Source organism: Nannospalax galili, unplaced genomic scaffold (assembly GCF_000622305.1).
Source record: "Nannospalax galili isolate Female #2095 unplaced genomic scaffold, S.galili_v1.0 scaffold14, whole genome shotgun sequence".
In the NCBI taxonomy this organism is placed as follows: Eukaryota; Metazoa; Chordata; class Mammalia; order Rodentia; family Spalacidae; genus Nannospalax; species Nannospalax galili.
The window spans coordinates 6177343-6186983 of record NW_008336953.1 but is presented as its reverse complement, the minus strand read 5'-3'; the positions used below and the strand labels follow the sequence as shown (position 1 = coordinate 6186983).

At 39.0% G+C, this 9641-nt stretch overlaps 1 pseudogene; it reads left to right on the top strand.

The window, feature by feature from the left end:
• Nucleotides 1–580: 580 nt before the first annotated feature.
• Nucleotides 581–1530, top strand: LOC103733007 (annotated as a pseudogene).
• The last annotated feature ends 8111 nt before the right edge of the window (nt 1531–9641 follow it).

Here is a 9641-nt window from a genome sequence, read left to right as displayed (position 1 = left end):
GAGAGTCCTGACATGCCTTCATATCAGCACACAGGCTCCATGAAGAGCTCCAGGTCTGATGATACCCCATGCCTATTCTCATTGTGAGGAAGATGGACCCAACAAGGTGCCTCAGCTCCACCTCAGCCACAGATCCAATGCCTTCTGTCGTTTTCCTTTGGTCAAGTTATTTGGGGGAAGCTCCATCTTCCCTTAATTGGTGTGAGTCACACTGTGCTGTCACCCTAAACACCATGTCATGCAGAGCCAATGGTCACCACTAAAACATTTTAGCAGAATATGTGAAAAATCCAGAGTGGCTATCAGTCATAATTAACAGCATTCCCCAGGCACATTGCTGGGACTTTGTTCTTTTTTTCCACAGTCCCTCAGTGTCACAATCATGCCGATACAACATTGCACCAATACCAAGATATAGATGCAGGTTGTATCAGCTTTTCTATTCAGAGATAGATAAAAATAGAGGAAAAAGGTGGTTTTACCTCAGCAGGTCTGGCCTCTAACTCTCAGCTTCTTCCTCCTGCCAGTGATGCCTGACCCTAGGAGTGGATATCTGCAAGTGGTGGCTGGAAATTCCACCATGAATGCTAACATGTGGATCAATAATCAGAGCTCACTGGATGACTTCATCCTACTGGGGTTTTCTGATCGGCCTTGGCTGGAAATGCCACTCTTTGTAATTTTTCTGGTGGCTTATATCTTTGCCTTATTTGGAAATATCTCCATTATCTTAGTTTCCCGTCTAGATCCCCAGCTTGTCAGGCCTATGTACTTTTTTGTCTCCAATCTCTCCCTTCTGGACATTTGCTATACAACCAGCACAGTCCCTCAGATGCTGGTCAACCTCAGAAGGCCAGAAAAGACCATCAGCCACGGGGGCTGCATGGCCCAGCTCTATATTTTCCTGGCCTTGGGTTCAACTGAATGCATCCTTCTGGCCATCATGGCCTTCGACCGCTTTGCTGCCATTTGCAAACCCCTTCACTACTCAGTCATCATGAACCAGAGACGATGCATCCATATGGCTGCTGGGACCTGGATTAGTGGCTTTGCCAACTCTCTTGTGCAGTCCACTCTCACGGTGGTGGCCCCCAGATGTGGACGGAGGGTGATAGACCATTTCTTCTGTGAAGTCCCTTCCTTTCTGAAGCTAGCTTGTACAGACACAACAGGGATCGAAGCAGAGTTCAACGTTCTCGGGGCATTGCTGCTCTTAGTCCCGCTCTGCCTCATCCTGGGCACCTATGTGCTCATAGCTCAGGCAGTGATGAAGATTCGCTCTGCTGAGAGTCGCTGGAAGGCCTTCAACCTTCACACTTACTGGTGGTCTTCCTGTTCTATTTCACCGCCATTAGCATATATGTACAGCCTCCCTCCAGCTACTCTCGGGACAGGGGCAAGATCATGGCTCTGTTCTATGGCATCGTCACCCCCACCCTCAACCCTTTCATCTACACCTTGAGGAACAAAGATGTGAAGGCTGCACTGGGGAGAGCACTGACCAGGGAGTTTTGGGTCAAGACGAGGTGAGGGGTAAAAAAGACCGAAGTAATTTTACCAAAACCTGTTTTCTGCCTAAGAAGATTCTGGAATTAGAACTGAGGAGTGAACTGTGCATGAAATGGCACAGAATTCACAAGAGTAACTTGACCAGCAAGGGAAATCAACTCCTGGTAAATCATAAAAGGCACGCAGGGAGTTGTGAAAGTGCAGGCCTTCTCTCAACTTCCTGGCCATAGGGGATGCTTGAGCTGTGGACAGATCTGAACCCTGTGATTGACAGAATCAAAGCCTGTGGCCATAGCGGTTGTGATTTTTGAGCCATAGCCAACACAGGCAGCAAGATTGTTTCATCTCCTTCACAATCTCAAACACAGAAGGATCTTTTTGCAGACATGTTCTAGCAACCTTATGTATGTCAGTTTTCTTAGTAAGCAAAGATATTTCATTTTTCCCCTTAGGCTTCCATCTGGTATCTTAAAAACACAAGGAACACTACTCTTACACTAGGAGACATCAGAAAATAAGAATCACTTAAACACAAGCTGGTAGATGGTGACATTTGATCTGCTAACCAAGAGGGCACCTAAGGGACTGATGCATAGGGACATATCCAGGGTGAATACACTGGACAACTGGGACGTTCACTCCAGATAGGGCAGTTATAACCATGTGAAATTTCATCATCTATTGCTTTTGAACTAAAGTTGACCCTGGAAGGTGAAACCATGGATAAAGGGCACAATTGTATCTACTGCATAGCTATATGAATTTTAATACATCAGTTTTTCTTTACCATACTACTAATTTATGTTCAAGAAAAGAAATGGTAAAATATTAGAGGAAAGTATAAATAGAAAGTTTAGAAAAATCACTTAGAATAAATGCTTAAATTGAACTAATTAACTTCTGATAAATTTGAAATCCTTTAGAAAAACATGCTATTACAAACCTGACTTCAGGTTAGTGAATATATTGCCCCTATTTAGGGATCTTCCAACACTCCTTATTCAAAATGCTAATATAAGAAGGGTTTTCAGGCAAGACAAGCAAGGGAAATGACAGAATTTAAGAGAGACATATGGGATAGAAATCTGTGGGATGTATAGAAATGATAACTTTAATAAAAATCATAATTTTAATGTTTTTCCATAAACCTTTGTCATTCTTACACTCACACAAACAAAATACTTGGGAGTAGGTACACTTCAAATAGGTCATGGTCAAAATAAACACAAAGCAATCTCTGGAAAGCAACAAAACACTGGGATATTGTACAATAAGCAGTGACCAAAACACCAAGACAGAAATTTCTAGCTGAGGAAGGAAATCACTTGGAATTTAGACACCTGAAAATTCAGTGCATCCAGGACCAAATATCCTAAGCCGATGTGGGGTCATGAGACTAACACTTTGAATTCTAACTTTGACCAATCTGTCTTACATGTTTTAGCTTTTTGCTGTAAATTGATCAACAAATACATATTAAGCAGAAGTGTTTAGTCAGAATTGAGTTCAGCAGCACCCAGCAACACTGCATGAAGTGGGAGTGAAGTATCGCATTTAATCATATTTAATCATCAACAGAGTCCCATAGAAAGAAACTGATGTGCAAGTTATTTGTCTCGGTGAAAATGGTATGATGTCATTGTTTATAGATTCTTCCTCAACAAGTGTGTACTAGCACTTGCCTTTACTCAATATCGAGTATGTGTGAGAGAGAGAGAGGGGACAGGCAACAGAGACAGGGTTGAAAGCACTTAGATAATATCTGAAAGTGTTTTCACTTACTTCTAAGAGGCACCAGAAAACTTAATACTTAAAATTGTAGATGAGAAAAAAATTGTAGATGTGTCCCATAAAGAAAAATCTAAATAATAAAATATTTCATTTAACCCATTTTCTATTTGATAGCTTATAAATCACAAACAAGCACTAATCATACACAAAAATATAATATATAATCTTTATCATTCTTACTCCCTTAGTGCACATCTAAAAGCTTTCTTTATCAAATTACACTTTCCAGGTCTTAGCAATTCAGAGCAATCGCTGCTCTTGCAGAGGACAGGGTTTCAGTTTCCAATACCCACATCAGGCTTCACAATCACCTGTAGCACCAGCTCCAAGGGATCTGAAACCTTCTTCTGGCCCTCACAGGCACCTGTACACATGTGCACCTACATTCACACACACACACACACATACACACACACACACACACATATGTATGTATAAACAAAAAAGCAAATCTTTAAAACCATACTTTCCAATATACTATCTACCTTAATATTTTCTACTTCTGTTTCCCATCATTACTTCAAAATAATGGACTAGGAACTATTTATAATATAAGCTTTGAGTTCTTGAGAAATGTAAAAATGATTCTGAAATCCTTAGTGTGTTTTATTGCGTATTAAAATTTTGGGGTGACAAGTAAACTGGGGGTATGGATTCTGGGGTCTAAAACAAATCAGTATGGGATAAGAAAGACTAATGATCTTCACTGCCGAAATTGTCAAAATTTGGAGTGAAAACTATTAATATATCTTCTAATCAAACTATACATAAAGTTTCAGCCAAGAGCTAAAGCCCTCCAGGATGTTTGAGACACTGCATGCCATGGGGCTTTCACATACATGTCTCATATCTCCCCACATGTGATCTTTTTGGTTTCCATTCAGTATAGTTACTACCATCTTACAGTTGCTTCTTTCAACTCTGTTCAACCCCAGCCATGTGAGCGGTCCTTTCCTCAGAGGGAAAGATGAATCCTGCTTGAATTCCTCCTAATCCTTTCTCAAGCTTACAGAACACTCCTGTAGCCTTTGGCTTCTCAGCACTGTGCTGTGAATGTAAGTGGTCAGTAAAGAGGACCAACTGGACAGGATCTACAACTGCCCTGGGCTTTTCTCCAAGGCCCACTGCTCTGCTTCCCCTTCCTTCTAAATGAGCAGTGCAAACCAGAAGTTCCTGTTCTGAACACCACAGAGCTTCTTTACGTTCCATGTTTCCCTGTGGTGAGGCACAAGGAGGTAGAACATCAGAAAAGGTTGTCGTAAATACTTGGATGTCTGTGATTGTAGAAGAAAGAGAGTCAGTCCATTTCTTAATTCTAATACAGTCTGGAAAGGGCTCAAAGTATTAAAAAACTGTCACAGTATTTCTCACAAATATTGGCTGGCTGTTACTTGGAATTCATAGCAGTGTAATATAAAAACCTACTAATATGTATTAACAAGCAAGTTCATTGCATTAATGTAATCATTCTGCAAGCACGTAATCTCAAAGGTCATGTGCTGGAAATACCAAGGGGATGCAGTTTCGACATGACATCTTCAGTTTCTTAGTTTTACGTAGGAGACTAAATAAGACTCAAAGTTATCCAATATTAAAGCTGCTGTTTTGTATTAGAAAAAAACATGCATGGATTAGATTCTTGAAATTGTGTGAATTTTTAAACAAAATCTTGAGTACTAAAGCACATGTTTTATTTATGATGGAAGTTGTTTTAGATCCATCTCCCAATTCCCAGGGTTGTATTTGACTCACTGTGCACATCACAGATCTTCCAAAAGAGTGACAGAGATCAGATATATAAAAAGGCTCTATGTTTTACCTGAATAAATAAAATTCCTATTTCTGAAGAATGTTGTTTGGAAGATATTAGCATATCTAATCACATAGTTAAGTGAATTAAAGGATAAACAATATCGAGCAGACAAAAACAATGATGAAAATAATGAAAATCATCTTTTTTAAACTGACAGAGTCAGCTTTCTGCTGTTGCAGCAAAATCACTGTCCAAAACTAACTTGGGGAGCAAAAGTTTTACCTCATCTTACTCTTCCATGTGCTGGTACATCACAGGGAAACCAAAGCAGGAATTCAGGGCAGAGACATGGAGGCAGCAGGTGAAGCACAGACCATGGAGGAATGCTGCTTACTTCCTTGCTACTCAGGCCTGTGCTCAGCCTGCTTTCTTATATAACCCAAGACCACCAGCCCAGGGTTAGCACCACTTACAGTGGTCGGGGCCCTCCCACATCACTCAGCAATCAAGAAAATGTCTCACAGAAATGCAGACAGGCCAGTCCAATGGAGGAAATTCTTCAGCTGAGCTTCCCTCCTTCCCAGGTGTGTCAAGTTGACAACTGAAGCATTCCAGCACACCCACTTTTCTCGGTGCACTCCTCCTTCCTGCCATTGAAGACTCTGGTACCCACCATCATCTCCACTTCTGAAAGGTCCGTGTTTTTAGATTCCACATGAGACTGAAACATGGTAGCTCTTTTTCCGTGTGTGGATCACTTCACTTGAGGTATAATGTCTTCCAGGTTCATCTCTTGTCACAAATGACAGGACTACATTCTTTTCATGAATGAACAATATCTTTAGTGCCTGTACAGTTGTTCATCGCTTCATCTATCTGTGGGCACTGAAGTTATTTGCATACCTTGAATATTGTGTATTATGTTGGTAGATATGCATGTGCAGATATCTCTTCAACATACTGAAATAACTTCTTTTGGAAAAGAACTCAATAGTACATTTTAAGGACCATATATATACATGCTCTATTTTTAATTTTTTGAGTACCTCTAACATGTTTTTCACAATAATTACAGTAGTCTTTATTCTCACCAACCATGTATGAATGCTTTCCGTTCTCCAGAACCTCTCCAGCTTGATATCAACCTCAGAGTAATTTTATAAAAACATAATATTAAGGCTAAGACTGTTTAATGCTAAGTCTTTGATTTTATGAATTTCTGTAAAGGAATTAGCAGTGATCATTGGCAATGGCTATTGCAATTGAAAACAAAAGAAACAAAAATACTTCTGTTATAGAAATCTGTGAACATAATCTGCAGAAAAAAAAGGTTTAAGCACTATTCATCTTTCCTTATCTGGAATATGCAGCTATAATATTTATTTTAACCATGAGGATAATTAGTCATCCTCCACTGTGGTGAGTCCTGAGGGAGAAGTCCTGAAAGTTTCACACTTTACACTTAGACGTTACTCTGAGAGCCAAGCCTCACACAGCCCTGGTGCCTGAGCAGCTGACCTCACTTCAGGTGTGATGGACTTCACAAGTTAAAATGTCCCTTGCTTCCTATTCAGTCTGGCATGAATGTACATTAGTCCTGCCTTTCCAGGAAAAATCCACAGGTATTTCTAGAATGAAAGTATTGTGTTACAAGGATCCAATGCAATTTGTTCCTACTGAGTAAGATCCACAGTGGTGAGTGAAATATCTCCAAATACTACAGAATTCATCTGACTTTTAAATTTTTTATGTCATCGTTGATTTCAATCACCATAGATATGACTTCAAATACGAAACAAATCCCAGTCTAAAGAAGCTGGAAAATAGATGCCTGAAAGTGAGTAAATCAAATGAATTAGGATCATCTCAGTGGATACAGTCTGGGCTCCTAAGAGCAGTCAGTCTTGCTTGGGCTGTCTACTAATCTCAGGGAAATTTTAACTGAAAGAAGTAATGCGAGTGTCTTGATAAATAATTAAACATTTTCCAAGTAAATGAGGAGGGATTCTTGGGCGAGGAGTTCTAAATATGAGAATATTAGTTAATGCAGCAGAGTCTTCCAAGGTAATGGTTCCTTGATAGCAATTTAAGAATTAATTATTAAACACAAGGTTTGACAGTATCCAATAAATCACAATGAAAAAAAAACTGCACAGTCAGAAGGGACCATGTTGTGAAAAATAGCATTTTGGACATACGGTTTTTGGACATCATTCATAATAAAAGATTAGCAGATTAAATGTGAAGTTAAGACCAAACATGGAAAAGGTATTTGCATCTCTGCTTATCCTAGGGCAGTCTAGAAACTTAACTGGTATTGCATAAAGCTGAGGAATGATACTCTGCCAAAGACAACAGCCTCATCTACAGTCAGGAGAGAGAATAAATGGGGAAATAATCAGCAGATAGAATGAATATGTGTTTGAATGTGAAGATGAGAGAGACATTGGACAGGGAGGTGTTTGGTAGATGAGATGAGCTGCGATGGGTGGACCCGATTGGAAGTAGCTAACCATGAAATAGGGCACAAGGCTCTGCAGTAGTGCTTAAACTCCTCCAGCCTAATAGAGATGCATAATCTACAGAAAAGCAGTTTACCCAGATCCTTTAAATCACACAAGGATTGTTTTTGTATGTTTGTATGTATATTTGTATATGTACATGTGTGTGCATATCTGTGCATGTTTGTGTGTATGCATGCATATTTGTGTATGTTTGTGAGTATGCTTGTGTGTTTGTGTATGTGTTTGTGTATGTATATGAGCTTGTGTGTATGTATGTTTGTGTGTATACATGTGTGAATATTTATGTGTATATGTATACTTGCCTATGTGTATTCAGTTAGTTTGTACATGTTTGTGTGCTTGTTTGTGTCTGCTTTATTGTGTGTGTCTCTGCATGTTTGTGTGGGGCTATGTGTGAATGTTTGTGTGTATGTTTCTCTGTGCCTATGTGTGTGCATGCTGTGTTCATGCATATATGTGTACATGTTTTTGTGAGTGTGTATGCATGTTTGTGAACATGTTTTGTGTATATTTATGTGACTGTGTGTATGTGTATCTGCATGTGTATGCACGTGTGTATATGTGTGTGTGTGTGTGTGTGTGTGTGTGTCTGTGTGTGTGTGTGTGTGCCAAATTAAACTTTTTTTTCCCCAGAATTTCTCCTGTGGAGGAATCCTTACTGCAGAAATTTATAGATGAATTTTTTTTCTTAGATTACACTGATAAAATCTAGTAGAGATAGGACATAGATGGAACTTTTAATTTTCAAGCCAGTGACAATTATTAATTTTTAAAACACGACTCACTTGCTACAATACATTCATCTCTTATTTTAAATTCAAACACTACCACCTAGTATTTGTAACTGATTAAGCCAATCGTTGGCTTAAAAACAATAGAGAGAGTGTTCCCACTGGGAGAGTAGGAAAAGGGTAAGAACTGGAAGTCTACAGAAGACATTTGAAGAAAGGTAGCCATGTCTTGCTCTAATCCCTGCTGCTGCCTTGAATAAGATGTGGCTGGGAACATCTAGTTCTGAGAAGGATCCTTGTATACAAGTAACCCTCTGAAATTTGTTTCAGTTATTTCTCAAGATAAATTGTAACAACAATAGGAGCCTCAATCAAGTTATGCTTAACCATTCTTCTTTACTGCTTAGGGATTAACCAGTGGGACACACCACAGTATCCAATGGAATGGTCATGCCCCTTGTCCACAAGGATTTTATCTGCAGAGAACTGAAGTCTAACATGAAGAGTCTCCATTAAGTAAATATGACTTATTGTCTGTGTGTTAGATACCATTGTCAAGGTGGGATTTGAAGACAGATATGAAGAAGGAGCAGCCTCAGTGGCCAAGAAACTCAGTGATGATGACACTAACAGGCCTGTCAGCAAGTCCATAGATTTGTAAAGAAGATGAAGAAGGCAGAGCATTTAGAGTGACTAAGTGTTTTGTAATTTCACTGAGGAGGTCACAATAAGATTTAATGCTATAAAGACCTTTATCTCTCAGCAAACGTTTTGCCCATTACATAGAAACAAGTGCATTTTAGAAAATTCATTATTTGTTCAAATAATTTCCTCGAAAATATCCAAACCTAGTTCTACTATACATTTGGTAAACAGAAAAATGTTCTCTGAAGATATCACCCCTCAGTCCCAAGGTACCTCCAGTTCCAATTCCAAACAAAATTCAATGCCTGCTATTATGTTACAATGCTTTGAAATTTTTTTTTATTTTATTTTATCATTGATATACAATGTAATGTTATATTAAGACTATTTTACTTACTCTTGAAGGTTAATCTTAGACGTTCATACCCACTAAATACATGCATTTTTTAAAGTTAAAGCCTCTCTGAGAGAAGAAACATAACTGTTATTCAAACTGACATCTCCCCTACCATTACATTTAGGCTGTTCCTAATCCATTTATTAGGTCTTATTAGTAGCTCCCTTTTCTCTGGTCCTCGGAGGAGACTGCAGCTTGTCATTTCAATGCTAAGGAATATGTAGAAGAAATGACATCACTATATCAACCTCATTTTCACTGGTTTATTTTTTATTTTAAATTTTTTTTTT